Here is a 16,852-nt window from a genome sequence, read left to right on the forward strand (position 1 = left end):
TTTATATTGCAATGGTTCGTCTCTGACTTTTTTGAGTATTTTATTTAACTCTTACCATCTTCTTGACAAATCTAACATGGACTTATCTTGGGAGATTGTAACTTCTCGCACAGCTTTTGTGTATTCAAAATATTTCATCCATTTCTGCTTGCGTTTCCTGTTTTGTAATTTGTAAGGTATTTGCCAACAATTCTATCATTATATCCAGTAGGTCTTCTCCTTTTTCCTCTTCTATTTTTGAAATCTTAGAAAGTAGGTGATTTTCCCATTTGCAATGAAATCGCATTTTCCTCCAACTCTTATTTTCCTGTGTAAGCCTTTGATTCATTTCCTCCATTTTTTTCTCTGCTTGCTCTGGTTTTTCTTCTGAATCCTTTGCTCATTTTTTGCTATCATTGTTGAAATTCCTTATTCTTTCATCCATATTGTTTATATTTTCTTTCACCTCTCCCAACTCACTTTTCACTTCATTGTGATTTTTTGTTATGTCCTTACAATCTCTATCGTGCTTGCTTCCTAACGACTGTCATAATAATAGGGGAGGGGGCATAGGCATTTGGGTAGGGAAGCAAAACCAAAAAACCTTAGGAGGATCCACCCTTTGTTTCATGTTAGCTTACTGAAACCTGAACATACCTCCTCACTTTGACTGGATGAACCCCCCCTCCTGCCCCCCTCATCATCAAAGGAGAGCAGCATTTCAAGGTCAAAGAGATCCTCGTTTCTTAAAAAAAAACATAGGGGAAAAGTACAGTACTTAACTGCCTGGAAACATTTCCCTTCCTTTAACGAGCGAGATGTCAGAGCCCGAAGCTTTTGCAGTTGTTTTCACTCCAAATTCCCTGATAAGCCTTGATGGTGTTGATGTAAACAGTCCTGTAATTTTGAGTTGCTTCTATCTTGTCTATGTTGTGTTTTTTTCTCCAGGGCTAACACCTCTACTACAGGAGGGCCGAATGTCAACCTCTATCTTGCTTGCTTGCTATAGGATGCCATGATAATGGGGATGGGGGGGCATAGGTATTTGGGTAGGGGAGCAAGCTGGTGGAGATGTCTCGCCCATGTGAGGCAAAGGGAGGAGTGCTCTCATCATCTACTGCGCAGCTGAATGGACTTGTTTATGCCCAGTAAAGGTCAATCATTCCAGCATACCAGAAGGATGAAGCCACCTGAAGATGCACCCCACATGACAACGATGAAGGTTGGGGGTTGAGCATTCAGCATGGGTCCTTGGGGGTAGGGATTTGGGAATACTTTCAATGTCTAATTTTCGTGCCTTTAGCCTCAGATCTTGCTTTTCTTTCATTGCTATCACTTCAAACTCAGTAAAAGTATCTTTACTCTAAAACCATGGAGTTGGGGGTTTTCTTTCTTGGGTTTTGAAAGAGGCATGCCTGACAGGCCTCCTGTAAGGATTAGAACACCATCATGTGTTTTTGAAATGAATTCGATTTTTCTAATTACAGCATACTTTCTATGGACTTTTGATTTGATGGGTTTGATGCTGTGGAGAATGTTGTAGATGATGCAGATGTTGTTTTCTTCCCTAGTTTACTTAGATTTGTATTGCTTGCCATTTCTGCAAGTAATGCAAATTTACTTATCAAGTAAATTTAAAACTTTAGGAAAATACGCCATGCTAATCTCTTGTTTCCCAACCAACTCCAACTTTGATAAACCAAGGAGAAAGCACGCATTTCCCTTCCAATTTCCCACCAATTTCACAGGCAGGAAAATTTGGCAGGCTTAGCAAAGCCCCGCTGAGCCACCACCGTATTGCCGCAATGTGTGGGGTCCAGTTTCTTTGTGTGGGGTCCAGTTTCTTTTATTTATATAGTTTTTTTATTTTATATGGTTTATGTTTATACATATCAATGTGTGAATGGTGTGATAACAGTGTCATACATTTCAATATAAATAGACATATTATTACTCATAGTTATTACATTTCATTTTCATTGTTTCATACTCTTTACCCATATCTTTTACTACCACCCTTCAGTTCTAAACCTTTTTCTTTTCCCCTTTTATTTCTCTCTATTTTAACCTTTTTTTCCTCTTATCACTATTATGTTCAAAGACATGATAACATCATTTATTTTCTGTTTCACATTTTCCATCTGTTTTATTATTCATATTCCCATTATTTAGCTCTTCACCTCTGTTTCTATTAAAGTTCCATCCTTTCTTTCTTTCATTATTCAATATCTCAATATAAACTTCTAGTACCAATCACAATCATTTAAAGCATTTAAAATATATCTGTTTCATGTTTTTTCTAATACCATCATTCAACCTCTAATTTTCCAATTAAAACTTAATTCTTATTCATACATCTATTCATATTCTTTCCAATCCTCTAATCCATATACTTCTTCTACTATTAATAAATATGCTTACATTAAAATATATTCTTTCATTATCTAATCACCTTTGTTTAATTCCAGCGTTTAACGACTAGTCATATTTTTATGCATATTTAACTATTGTCAGGCCTGCAGCCATCTTTTCTTTTGGCTCTTTGGCCTGCCACACTTTCTATTATTCTACTATACAATTTCTACTGTGGGAAAATGGAAGGTGGGATTGTAAGGAGTTACATACTATGTAGCCATAACAAAATTCTTTCTGGGAAAGCCAAGATCTTTCTTTGTCTCTGCACCTGATCAGAACTGGATGGGTGGAACTGCCAGCATAGCAGTGGAGATTTGACTATATGATGGATTTGTGGGGGTGGGGGCAAGATCTTGAACTTTCAACTAGGTGGGGAAAACCAGGAAGCTCTCCGATTCGGGTTTGCCCAGATGTGCCAACATGCTCAATAAATTGGAATTTAGAGCAATACTTTGCCTTGGACACTGATTTACTTTCAGATGTTATTTGGAACGCTGACAACTATCACACTACATACCAAATCACTGCTAATCATATTTTATACGTTTAATAATACTATCATTTAAGCTCTCATTTTTCAATTAATGTTTAATTTTTATTCATAGTTTTCATAATTCCTTTATTTCACACACATTATTGAAGTATAATCATGGAAATTCTTTAACTCTTTGTCTCACCTTATCCATTATCTCTTGTCCACATCCAAGCTTTTAATCTTATTTCTTCTTCTTCTTCTTCTTCTTTTCTTCTTCCTCTCCCTCTCCCTCTCTCTCTCTCTCTCTCTCTCCCTCTCTCTCTCTCTCTCTCTCTCTCTCTCTGGCTTGTCTACCATATTCTTCTCTTAAGTCTTTTATTTCATCTACTTCTAAGTCTATATTCTGATTCTGTAATCTAATTTTTTCTCCCCTCTCTATCCTCCCCACTTGTCTGTTCTTCTGTGCGCTGCTTGGGGAATCCAAGCATGGGTTAACTTTGTCCATTAGCCTAAAGGCTGAGTTATGTAATTGTTGACCACACCTCCTCTGACCGGAATGCTTCAGTTTTTTAACTCAGTCCGGGCTTAAAGAGACGCAAAAAAAAATTCTCCTCTAGGTTAACAGACAAGTTAACTTATTTGGCTTGGATTCCCATGTTATTTCCTTTGAATAAGGTTTATAGTGTTTGTGTGAACTAGTAATAGGATTGCGCCTCCTGGAGATTCTAGCGGTCGCGGAACAGACACCATTAACTTTCATGCACCAGAGGTTGAATGAATGGTATCAGGAGAGAGTTGGTTCGCCGCTCTCTGCCTTGATCTGTGGCCGCGGTAAGAGACAGTTCACCACTCTCGTGTTGGCATGGGGCCCGGCAACCCACTGTTACCACTTCCGGGGCTCTTCCCTTCTCGCATGGGGCGGCGATGTGGTCCGCAGCTGGCAGGCACGGACATGAGCGGCCCCCAAGAAACGCATTTCTCGGTGCTGGAAGATCTTGCAGAGCACCGGAGAGGTTAACTGCACTGTTGGAGCCGAGCATTCCGTCTCCCTCACCCCCTTCCATTTGGGCAGGGAAAAGACGGCCGCCATTTTGAGGTCGGATTTGAATTTCTCGCCGATGTGAGCCCTGACACTGCCCAATCCGGCAGTTGAAGTTTTTCGCACCGAAACAAGGGCGGTGGGTGGAGCTTGCCCTGCGCACTCCTTCACTTTGCTAGAAGGAATGAGTCAGCATGCTACAGAGGTCGGTTTGCCGCCAGCGTTTAGCACCATCTGCTCGCCAATTTCAGAGGTTTGCCCTGGTTTTCAATCGTGCTTGAGCCTTTCAAATCACTCCTGTCTCCCCCCCCCCTGTGATTATTATGGCCGATCAGGCAGCAAGGGATCTACCAGCTCCCCTCCGCTTGAGGTCGCTGGGCCCAGCTCCAGGGTGGGTAGAACCACCACTAGGGCCTCTAAGCAAAAGTCCCGCGGGGCTTCTGCAGCCTCCGATACCGCTGCCAGACACAAGGAAAAGGCCAAGGCTTCGGCCTTAGCGCCTGGGCCTGCCACCAGGTCACCTCCTATATTGGTGGCCGAATGCCAATCTCCTATTCCCTCGATTCCTCCAGCAGGAATTCAGGGTTGGTCTCCCGATCTTCCCACACCACTGGCAAGGGGTGCGAACGAAGGAGCTTTGGGGACCCAGTCTAGTCATGATCTACCCTCCAGGGGCCTGGCCTCGTGTCAGACACCCCCACCTTCAGGCCCCACGGCCACCTTCATGCCCACGGCAACAGGTCTGAGAACAAGGGATGGGCCTGATTTTGATCTGTCCCCAGAACTGCATAATTTGATTTCTGCAACTATCTCCCAGAGGGTGGATGAGGAATTGCAGCGCAGAGTCCAGAGTCCCCCTTCTATTAACATTGCCAGGGATCTTGCCAGTTCACAAACTGATCCTCCTTTGCCCCCACCTTCGGCCTACAGTGAAGGCTCTGTTCTAGGTGGGGAGGAGGACAATGCTGCCCTGGAGTTGTCAGATGATGATGGGCCAGCACAGGATATCCCTGCCTTTTTCGGCCCGCCTTATTCAAATCTCATTTATATAATGCCAAGGCAACTACCAAGATGTGTGGTGCAACCACTCAAGCTAGCACGGCCGTGGGACTTGATTCCACTGACCGTTATTTTTCAGAACAAGTCCAGGAGCAGGATGCCATTCCCGCTCCCAAGCTATTTCTGGACGTTATTCAGAAACAGTGGGCCCAACCAACGGCTGTACCCCCGCCCAGTAATGGGGACAGGAAGCTGTATGCTTCCACGCCAGAACTAGAAGAACTCCTTCAGTTCCTGACTGTGGACCTACACCTCCACTAGGATGCTGGTGGTGGCACTAGTGTTTTCTTCGGATGCCACACTGAACGCGGCCAAGTTTGCGTCCCGTGCGGTGGTTTCTAACATGGCATCTCATAGGCTCCTCTGGCTTCGCCATTGGCAAGCTGATTTACGTTCTAAGTGGCGCTTGGCCTCTACCCCCTTCAAAGGAAGCCCTCTGCTTGGGGCGGTGCTAGATCCTATTTTGATCAAAAATAGGGACAAGCGCAAGGTGCTCCTTTCAACCACTAGACGTGATGACAGGAGACAGCAACCATATCACAGAAAGCAGTTCTTTCAGGCCAGGGACTCCGGGTACACCACTGCTCCCTATGTTTTCCCTTATGCCAGGCCATTCCAATAGGCTCAGGACAGAGACCAGGACCGCTCCAGGTCTAGGGACAGGGGTCACCAGCAGGGTCAGCAACAGCAAGCCCGGTGGCCATTTCGTGAGAGCGGCAACCAGTCTTTTCGCAGGTATAGGTGACTCACACGAAGTGGAGCCTATTGGCGGGCAGCTCACCTTGTTTGCCTCTCAATGGGCAGAAACCACCTCAGATGTGTGGGCTCTTCAAACAGTGAGGCTGGGCCTCACTCTGGAGTTTCTCGCCATTCCCCCAAGGTGTTTCATCAGGTGCCCTGTACCAAGATGCCAGGTAAAGATGCGCCTGATGGTATCCGAAATCAAACATCTGATTTCCATACACGCTATAGAAAGGGTGCCCCAGGGACAAGAGAGACTAGGATTTTATTCTATCCTTTTTCTGGTTCCCAAAAGGTCGGGTGGATGGAGGGCCATTCTACATTTGAAATGGCTCAATCTCTATTTGAAATACCGAGGTTCAAAATGCAGTCGCTCAAGAGCATTCTTGCTTGCATCAGACAGGGCGACTTACTGACTTCTGTAGACATCAAGGAGGCATACCGCCACTTGCCAATACACCCGTCTCATCGAAGGTTCTTGCGGTTCCAGTTTGCCGGGCGCCACTTCCAAGTTGTTGGCGGTGATAGCGGCATCCCTCCGGTCAATTCTGATAAGGGTCAACTGCTATCTAGATGATATCTTGATCCTATCGTCCTCTACAAAAATGGCAAGGCAGGATCTGCAGCCCACGATCGAAGCATTGCAATTTCACGGCTTCGTTTTGAACTTCCTGAAGAACCACTTGCTCCCAACCACATCCCTCTTCCATCTTGGGACCGTCATCAACTCCGAACAGTGCATGGTGTCACTGTCCCAGGACAGGTGTTGAAGTCTCCAGACTCTGGTGAGTCAAGTGCAATCACAGAGTTCTCTTCCCCTTGCAGTCCTATCCCAGCTGCTGGGAAGATGATTTCTTGCATAGACATTGTCCCATGGTCCAGATTCCATGCATGCCCCCTCCAGTGGTTTCTGCTCTCATTCCAGAGGGCTCACACCAGCCACTCACAGACCAAAGTCCGCCTGCCTCCCAAGGTACGGCTTTCGTTACGCTGGTGGACTTCTTCAAAGATTCTTAAGGGATGCCTTTTCAAAGAACCAGACCGCATGTGGTAACAACAGACGCGAGTCTATTCGGATGGGGAGCCCATGCCTTGGACCGGGTGACGCAGGGTCGCTGGAGCGCCCAAGAATTGCGGAACAGCATCAACTGGCTAGAGCTTCAGGTGATTCACCTAGTCCTCCGCGATTTTCAGGACCTGGTGTCGACCAACCTCGTGTTGGTTCTCACGGACAATGTACAGGGCGGGGCATAACCTTTTCCTAGGGGGTCACAGCAAGATCGACAGCAATTTACAACTTCCGCGACACCTCATTTTAAAGCCCATAAAAAACTGAATTGAATGAGCTATTAAATGTTAAATTTGCTTTAAGAATGGCTGGAAAATTCGATTCGGAAGAACAAAGGATCATTGACAGAATAAAATGCATTGCCTTTCGAGAGGCTCGCGATGCTGGAGCGACGTTTATCAATCGAAAATGGATTGCAAACAAATTGAAACGTCATCCGGATTGGGTTACTGATAATTGGAACAAAACAGCCCAAGAATGTTTCACAAAATTTGGAGAAGGGCGTCCTCTGCAACTGTCCCAAGAAAGCAAAGCCATCATTGCAACTGGCAGTCGCAAACAACGAAAAGGAAACCGAAAAGTGGCCCAAGAAATCCTTCAAATTCGTGGAAAACGAGTTGATCAAAGGACAATCGGCCGATATCGAGAACGAGAAGGTTTGAAGCCATTCCACGTCATTTGCAAACCATTGAAAACTCAAACACACGTTCAAGATCGGCTTTGGTTGTGCGATTGGTTGTCTGAATGGACCGAGGAAGATTTTCTTCATTTGGTGCCATCTGACGAATTCTTCGTTTATGCCATTCGAAAACCGAATTTCCAGAACGATCGAATTGGGCTAAAGACGTCGACGACATCGCCAAACATGAACGATATCGACAAATCGTTCGCAATCCGACTTGCATTGGGATTTTCGTCATTTTCACAGCCAAGAAACTGCATTGGGTTTTGAAGGATAAAGGGGAATCCTGGGATGGCAGTTATTTCCGTGAGAAAATTTTATTGGAGAATGTCATTCCATTTCTCAGTGATCCAGACAATGTCTTGGTGGTTGGTGAGGCTGTCTTTCTTCATGACAAAGCTCCTTGCATGCGTGCAAATGCGACTCAGCAATTGTTAAAGGAAAACAATGTCGAATTTTGGGGCAATGACGTCTGGCCGGGAAATTCGCCAGATCTCAATCCGGCAGAGAACATTGGGGCCATAATTAAGGATGAAGTGGAAGCTCTGATGATTCAGGAGCAAGGTCAAAATCGATATTCAGTTGAAACTTTGAGAATGAATTTGGAAACTGTGTTGAAAAATCTGGAAAATCGAACGGAACTGTTTGAATATTTGTTGTGTTCTTATCCACCTCGTTTGAATGCTGTTCGAAGGGCTAATGGTGGTCATACTGACTATTAAATCGTGTCAATAAACTCAGTTTTTGATGGGCTTTCGAATGGTGTATGAATTATTTGTGTTGTTATTACAAGTGTTGCTGTGACCCCCTAGGAAAAGGTTATGCCCCGCCCTGTAGCTTCCAAGGTGTATGTCACCCACCAGGGTGGCACCAAGTCCCGGGCCTTGATGCTGGAAGCTGAACGCCTTCACCATTGGGCAGAGGCTCACCTGCCATTGCTCCGGGCGGAGCACATTTCAGGCTCGGCCAATGTACAGGTGGATTGGCTGAGCAGAACCACAGTGGACCAGACGGAGTGGCAGCTCCATCCAACTCTGTTCCAAGAACTGACTCACCGCTTTGGCCACCCCCAGGTAGATCTCTTTGCTCAACCGCACAATGTGCACCTGTCAAGGTTCTTCACCAGGTATTACACCCCGGGGCGGAAGGCACCGAAGCTCTTCTATACTCCTTCCCACCCCTTCCGCTCGTACCACTGGTCATCCAGAAGATTCTACTGGAGCAAGCAGAGGTCCTTATAGTCGCATACCCCTGGTATGCCGATCTGGTCCATCTTTCAATCTCCCGTCCGTGGAGAATACCAGACACCTGGATACAACTCTTGCAAGGGGTTCTCCTTCACTCGAACCCTCAGCTGTTACAATTAGCCGTGTGGCATGTGAGCGGGCGATCCTGAGGCGTCAGGACTTCTCTGACAAGGTCATCGCTACGATCCAGGCTGCTCACCGCCCATCCACAATGCGCATTTACAAAGCCACCTGGCAGGCATTTTGCAGGTGGTGCCTGACAGTATCCATGGACCCTCTTAAAACTTCTATTCCACAGATTCTAGTCTTTTTGCAATCGGGTTTGGACAAAGGGCTGACACCCAGCACCTTACGAAGCCAGATTGCGGCCTTAACAACGGTTGTGGGAGGTGCCCCGGGCCATTCCCTCGCTCGCCATCCGAGAGTCCAGTCCTTCTTGAAGGGCACATCTAACCTCAAACCACCGGCAGTCCAGCATTACCCTACATGGGACTTATCCCTGGTACTTAGAGCTCTCACGGCTGAGCCATTCAAGCCCATCCGTACCATCAGCCTTAGATTGTTGACCCTCAAGACCATCTTTTTAGTGGCGATTACATCCGCTAGAAGAGTTTCGGAACTGGCGGCACTTTCAGTATGGGAGGATCTCTGTATATTCCATCAAGACAGAATCATATTGCAATTGGACCCGGCCTTCCTGCCAAAAGTCAACTCCTTGTTCCACAGGGCGCAGAAACTCAACCTCCCAGACTTTTGCCCCAATCCATCATACCCCCAGGAACGGAAGTGGCACCATCTCGGTGTTTGCAGGGTGCTCCATCGCTATGTGAAGCGCACGTATCATTCAGGAGGTCAGAGGCACTTTTCGTGTCCTTCCAACCGGCATCCATGGGTCAGAAAGTGTCATCAAACACAATTGGTTGCTGGTTGAAGGCGTGCATTGTCCTCGCTTACGAATCCCAATCTCGCCCGGCACCCAGACACATCACTCCCCATTCCACCAGAAGGGCGGCCACCACGGCGGCGTGGGCAACGCAGGCCTCAGTGGAGGACATTTGCAGGATGGCGACCTAGTCATCACTGTCGCCCTTCATCCGTCATTACAAAGTGGACATGTATGCCTCGGCGGAGGCTTCATTTGGGCGACACGTCTTACAGAGGGTTGTAGCATCATCCACGGCCCCTGACCAGCCTGCGTCCCGCCCTTGAAATTCAGTGCTTTGGCATGTCCCATGCTTGGATTCCCCAAGCAGCGCACAGGAGAACGACCACTGACTTACCTGAACGGTCCTTCTATGTGTGCTGCGAGGGGAATCCAAACCCACCCTCGGCTTTGGCTGGTTCGGGCATTGACACTATCTCCTCTCACACAGACTCATTGTGTTACTCACCTACTTACGTTTTCATCAGCTGATTCTTTTGCTTCTCCTGGATCGGCTGAGCCTTTGTACAAAACTGAACCATCCCGGTCAGAGGAGGCATGGTCAACAATTACGTAACTCAGTCTCTAAGCTAATGGACAAAGTTAACCCATGGTTGGATTCCCCTCACAGCGCATATAGAAGGACCGCTCAGGTAAGTCAATGGTCGTTCTAACCCCTATCTTTTTCCCCAAGCATCTTCTTTCCAATCTTTCCTCGTTGTCCTGGTCTTTGCTCATTGTCCCTTTCATAATATTTTCCAGTCTTTGGTCTATGCAATCAAATATTTCTACCATCTCCTTATGATGTTCCAGTATAAGGTCCTTAATACTTTGAAACATTAGCTCCATTCCGTAATCTCCACTCACTTTCACCTTGTGTTGAGTCTTTATTTAATAAGTCTGTTTTTAGTCAATTATCCGGGAACTGTTGATTTAAAAAAAGAGGTCCCAAATCACTATTTTAATTTCTCATCAATATTCAATCAAATCAATTTAAATACATCAGGGGGTTATCCACCCCTCAAGTTACTTTTATATATTCAGTAATATTCAGAGATCTCTAGGCAAAAGTTCTTGTTTGATGTTCCAATCTCCAGTGGTTATAAGGTAGATATATATAATTCAATAGATATTTTCAATCCTTTAAATGTTTATTCCCAGGTTGCATAGCTCCTCTTTCATCAACAGATGGCGATCTTTGCTTCAATCTGCAGCCTCTCTGCTTTGTTATGACAAGTCCAATTTAATTATCTTGCTTATTTTAAATTATAAGTCCAGTAAATGAACCACATCAATAAAAATAGTTTGGGGTTGTAGTTCCAGCATGCCTTCTTAATATCATGTTTTGTTTTGAGAGTTCAAGTTTCTATTTGTTTTTTTAAATAAATTTTCTCTTCTTAAATTTTCCGGTATTTTTTTTTTTTTAAATGCTTGTATGCCAGTATGACAAATCATTCCAAAATATATTCCCCTTCAATTTTTATGGGTCAAGTTTCAGCAAAATATGCTGCTGCTCCTCGTCTTTGGATGAGAGAGCTTTCCAGTTCAGGGACATGAGATACGGTTCTCCTCAACCTGAAAGGCAGTCCCCCGTTATCTCACTTCCCCTCCAGGGTAGCTATGGCTCCAATTGAAGCCCTCCAACGGGGAGAGCTTGTAACAGGGCTGTGGAGCTCTGGGTCCTTGCTTCTGAAGGTGCCAGAAGTACAACCGGAGGTCCTGGGGTCCAGCTTCTTGACGAAGGAAGCATCGACCACTTCCCACAGATTCTCTTTGTTAACCATAACTTGTATACACATAGAAGAATTTCTGGAAGAGGAGGGAAAAGAAAGTCAGGCCGGGGTTTGGGGAGAGGGTAGGGATCAAGAGTGGAACCCCAGGATATAGCTAAATAAAGAAAGGATAATGATAATAAATTATATACATGGAGGATTAGAAAACTTTGGTATTAAATATTATGGATGTTTAGCTAAAATAGGATATGAGGATTTAATGTTAATGAAGGATTTTATAAATAAGTAAATGAAATGCCAGTATGTGGTTATGGATTGAATTTTGGTATATTTAAGGATGAAGGATGTTTAAATAACTGTAGTCAAATAAAAGTGGAAGTATAATGATGTTAATATAGTAAATATTTAAGATATTTTAATTAATATGAATGATATTTGATGACGGTGGAAGAGATGCACAAAAGCTTTTTGTAACCAGCTGATATACTTTTTACAATATATGTTTGTTTTGGAAATAAATAAATAAATTTTTAAAAAAAGAGTGGAACCCCAGCTACTTTGTCTCCATCGGTGCTCTGTGAGCTTGGGTGTTTTTTCTACAGATGTTTCATGACCCAACTAGCAGTGATGTGCAGGCAGGGGAGGCAGGGGAGGCAGGGCCTCACCACTGTCATCATGAAAAGAAAAAAAAATGTAAAAGGAAAAAGGCTGAGGTAGTTGCTGCCAGAGTCATAGTGGATGAGTCTGCTTAGTGCTTAACTGTTTAAAAAAGTCTCTTAAAAAGTGCCCTCTACAGGAGGAGGCAGGAGAACCACGTGCCTCATTTAGTCTATATGATCACTTGAGCAGAGTTAAGCAAGGGTCAAAATTCCTTATGTAGATGAGGCACTTGGTTCTCTTGCCTCCTCCTGTAGAGGGCATTATTTTAGAGACTTTTTTAAACAGTTAAGCAGAGTCATCCATTGGGGAATCTGGCAGCAGCTAACTCAGCCTGACCTCAGCAGCTCTTGCCTTTTTCCTTTTACATTTTTACATTTTCATCATGGCAGACAAGAGCAGAGTTGAAATCCTTTGTGAAACAGCTGGAAAAGGTATATGGGTCGGAGGGAGGGGGAGGAATTCAAAATTAATGTAATTTGTAAGTAATTGTATTATTATAAGTAATGTGTGTGTGTGTGTGTGTGTGTGTGTGTTTTACCCGCATCTGCTGGGGTGCGGGCTGGCACTTTTTTTATGTCGGACATAGCGGCAGGGCTTTTGGACATAGCGGCAGGGCTTTTGGACATAGCAAGACGCCTCTGTGTTGGACACAGCGGCAGGGCTTTCAGACACCCCGGCGCTGTGTCCGCCATAGAGGCGGGACGCCTCTATGTCAGACATAGCAGCAGGGCGGCTTTTGCCTCTAGCGCCAGGTCGGCATGGCAGCTTTGCCCGCCTGCCGCCCCGGCGCTAGAGGCAAAAGCCACCCTGCCGCTATGTCCTACATAGATGTGTCCCACCTCTATGGCAGACACAGCACCAGGGTTTCCCGGGGCTTCCGAAAGCCCTGCCGCTGTGTCCGACATAGAGGCGTCCTGCCTCTATGGCGGACACAGCACCGGGGCTTCCTGGGGCTTCCGAAAGCCCTGCCGCTGTGTCCGACATAGGGCAGCTTTTGCACGCTTGCCTCATCAGCCATAAACTTCACCACATGTCACTGCCAACTAGGTACCGTCATCAGCCCTGGAAGGGACTGACGTTTATGGAGAGGAGGAGAGGGGAGTTGGGAGGAGGAGGACTTGGGGTCCCTGGTGCCTCTGAGCTTGGGTGTTTTCTTGCAGACGTTTTATGATCCAACTAGGTAATGTCATCAGTGCTAGTAGGGGGAGAGGAGGAAGAGGAGGATGAAAAGGAGGACGACTGTGGGGTCCTTCCAGCTCTAATATTCTATGTTCTATGACTATGCAAACAACCATACCCTAAGCAGCATTGAATCCAGTTAATAGTAGAATGGGAGGCCCCATGGGTGTTGAAAATGTTTCCAGACAGAAAACCAATGCTGCACGGTTGCCTTTACAATAGAGAGGGATGACCACATACAGCCCAGGCAGTCCTCGACTTAGTTAGTTAGTTTATTTAGTGAACCATTCAAAGTTACAATGGCACTGAAAAAAGTGGCGTACAACTGTTTTTCACACTTACAACCGTTGCTGCATCCTCAGCCAAAGACTACCTGTAGAAGAGAGATTTTTTCCCTTCGTTTTAATAAATTAGGCCAATGGGGGGTGGGGGGTGGGAAGGAGACAGAAAGTGTAAATCATTGCAATGAAAAAGGCTTCTGAAAATCAAAAATGTTGGTGGTGTCCATTGTTTAGATCAGCATCAAGAACCTGATAGCAGTTACAGAGAATCAGATAACAGAGTTGAAAGGAACCTCGGAGGCCATCTAGTCCAACCCTCTGCCCAAGAAGGACATCCTATACCATTTCTGACAAATGGCAGTCCAGTCTCTTTCTGAAAGCTTCTAGTGATGAAGCTCCCACAGCTTCTGAAGGCAACTTCTGTTCCACTGGTTGATTGTTCTCACTGTCAGAAAATTTCTCCTTATTTCCAGGTTGAATCTCTCCTTATTCAGTTTCAATCCATTATTCCTTGTCTAGCCTTCAGGTGCCTTGGAAAATAGCTTGACCCCCTCCTCTCTGTGGTAGCCCCTCAAGTATTGGAAGACTGCTATCATGTCTCTCCTGGTCCTTCTCTTCACTAGACTAGCCATGCCCAGTTCCTGCAACCGTTCTTCATATGTTTTAGTCTACAGTCCCCTAATCATAGTAGTTGCTCTTCTCTGCACTTTTTCTAGAGTCTCAATATCTTTTTTATAGTGTGGTGATCAAAACTGGATGCAGTATTCTAGGTGTGGCCTTACTAGGGCTTTATAGAGTGGTATTAGTATCTCACTTGATCTTGATTATATCCGTTAATGCAATTTAAGATTATATTGGCTTTTTTTGGCTTTCACTGCACACTGTTGGCTCCTATTTAGCTGGTTGTCCAATAAGACTCCATGATCCCTCTCACAGTTACTGCTATTAAGCCTGGTTTCACAAAGTCTATATGTGTACTGGTTTTTCTTGCCTAAGTGTAAGACTTTTCTCTACATTGAACTTCATTTTGTTAGATAGGACCCAGCGTTCAAGTCTGTCAAGATCTTTCTGGATCTTGAGCCTATCTTGGGTTTAGTCTAGTGGTTAAAGCACCAGGCAACTTTCTAGTCCCATCTTGGGACAAAAGCCACCTGGATGACTTTAGGCCAATCACCAACAGAGAGTGAGTTCTAGTCTTGCCTTAGGCATGAAAGCCAGCTTGGCAACTTTGATCCAATCCCTCTCTCTCAGTGCAACCCACCTCACAGGGTTGTTGTAAAGAAAATCAGGGGGGGAAAAGAAGAAGCATTAGGGATATCCACCATCTTGAATTATTTATAAAAATAATAAAGGCAAGACAAAAAATAATTATTAAGCAGTTAATATAAATGAATGTGGAAGAAAACAAGCCAGCTTGGGTCATACTTACAATAACGGAGCAGATGCTGGAATACATGCTCTGGAGATTGTTGTGCTCGGAACCTCCTCCCATTGAGAAATGAGACGGATGACTTAAAAGTGTTCCTGGAGACCTGGGCCAAGGGAGGAAGGAAGGAATCAGATCACCTGCTTCTGATACTGTACATGTTCTACAGAGAAAACCCAGCCTTCTCCATGCTCAGGACAGAGGGAAGAGGATAAACTGTCCCAGGACTAAGATATGGCAGGCCGAGGAGTCAGTGATGACCACAGCATCTCCGTCCTGAAAGGAGACATCTCCCAATGTCTCCAACAGGATGATGAGCTAACCGGGTGCCAAATCTCTCTACAGGTAGTCCTTGGCTTTTGACTGTAATTTCTACTGCTACGCGAGACAGTTGTTAAGTGAGTTTTGATCCATTTTACGATCTTTCTTGCCATAGTTGTTAGAGAACCTCTGCAGGTGTTAAGTTAATGACAGAGTTGCTAAGTGAACCTGGCTTTCCCATGGACTTTGCTTGCCAGAATGTTGCAAAAGGGGATCATGTGACCCTGTTTATACATAAGTGTCTAGTAAGGGAAACAACAGGAAGAAAACAACACTCCCACTAGGACTGACAGGGCAAGCCACGTATATATAAAAAGAGACACCCCCCTCCCTTCTAGCACTGATGATGTTACCTAGTTGGGTAAGGAAAGGTCTGCAAGAACAGAACCAAGCTTAGAGCACCAAGGATCCATCATTTCAACCCTGATTCTCTTCAAACAATCAAGCAGAAAATGGTGCCCTACTCAAAAAACAGCCAAGCAAAAAACCTACACCCACATCAAAAACAATAGGCTATGCTGTATATAAGCAGAGATCAAAACCTCCTGCTGATGCTGTCACCTAGTTGGGTCATGAAAGGTCTGCAACAAAAGAACCAAGTTCAGAGAGCATCAAGGACCTCCCAACTTCAGGATGGTCCAGAATCTCTTTGAATTATCAAGAGAATAACATTGCTCTGAGTGAAGATGGGGATGCAGAGCAGTCTCCTGAAGGAGGCAGCCTGGGCAGACCAGGAGCTTTGGTGACCCAGTCCTCAAACTCACCGCTCTGCTCCACCCATTTGACAGTTGAATGATGAGGGGGACAAGACTTTGGAGGACAGCTTTTTTAACTTCCCCCTGTGTCCCCCCTCACCCCTTTCAAGAGCGTGCCAAAAATAGTGATGGCGTTGTTCCTCAGTTTGATGTCATCCTACGAAGGAAGAGAAACAGGTTAGTTCCTCCAATAGCAGAAAGTCTGTGTAGCTCCCTGCTGAACTGGGGGATTCTTGATGGGGTCTGAGTAGAAGTCCATTCTGGCCCTTCCCAGGCTCCGGAACTCTGGGGAGGGTGAAAATGGCCTCCTCCCACCCACCCCACCTCCCGGAGGCACTCTGGAAGCTGGAAATGGATCATTTTCGAACTTCCAGTTGGTCCGTTGGGCCCATTTTTCACTCTCCCCAGCCTTCGGAGGCTTTCCTGAAGCCTGGGGAGAGCAAAAAACGGGCCAACGGGCCAACCGGAGGGCCTCTGGGGGGCCAGGGAAAGCACCCTCCCCAGGCTTCAGGAAAGCCTCTGGAGCCTGGGGATGGTGAAAAACAGACCCAATGGGCCAACTGGAAGTTTAGAAACAAATTTCCAGTTGGCCTGTTGCATCTGTTTTCCGCCCTCCCTAGGCTTCAGGAAAGCCTCCGGAGCATGGGAAGGGCCAGAATGGATTTCCACTACATATACCGTTAATGACCCACTTTGAACATGCTCATCAATCCAACTATAGATCTGTTTAATTGTCATACTGTCCTGTCATCAATCAGCTAGCTTGATAATCAGCATATCATTGAGTGCTTGTCAAACACTTTGCTGAACTCAAGATACATTATGTCTACCACATTCCCACAATCTACTATGGACATTTGAGGGGTGGG

This window comes from Thamnophis elegans, chromosome 12 (assembly GCF_009769535.1).
Source record: "Thamnophis elegans isolate rThaEle1 chromosome 12, rThaEle1.pri, whole genome shotgun sequence".
NCBI classification, from domain to species: Eukaryota; Metazoa; Chordata; class Lepidosauria; order Squamata; family Colubridae; genus Thamnophis; species Thamnophis elegans.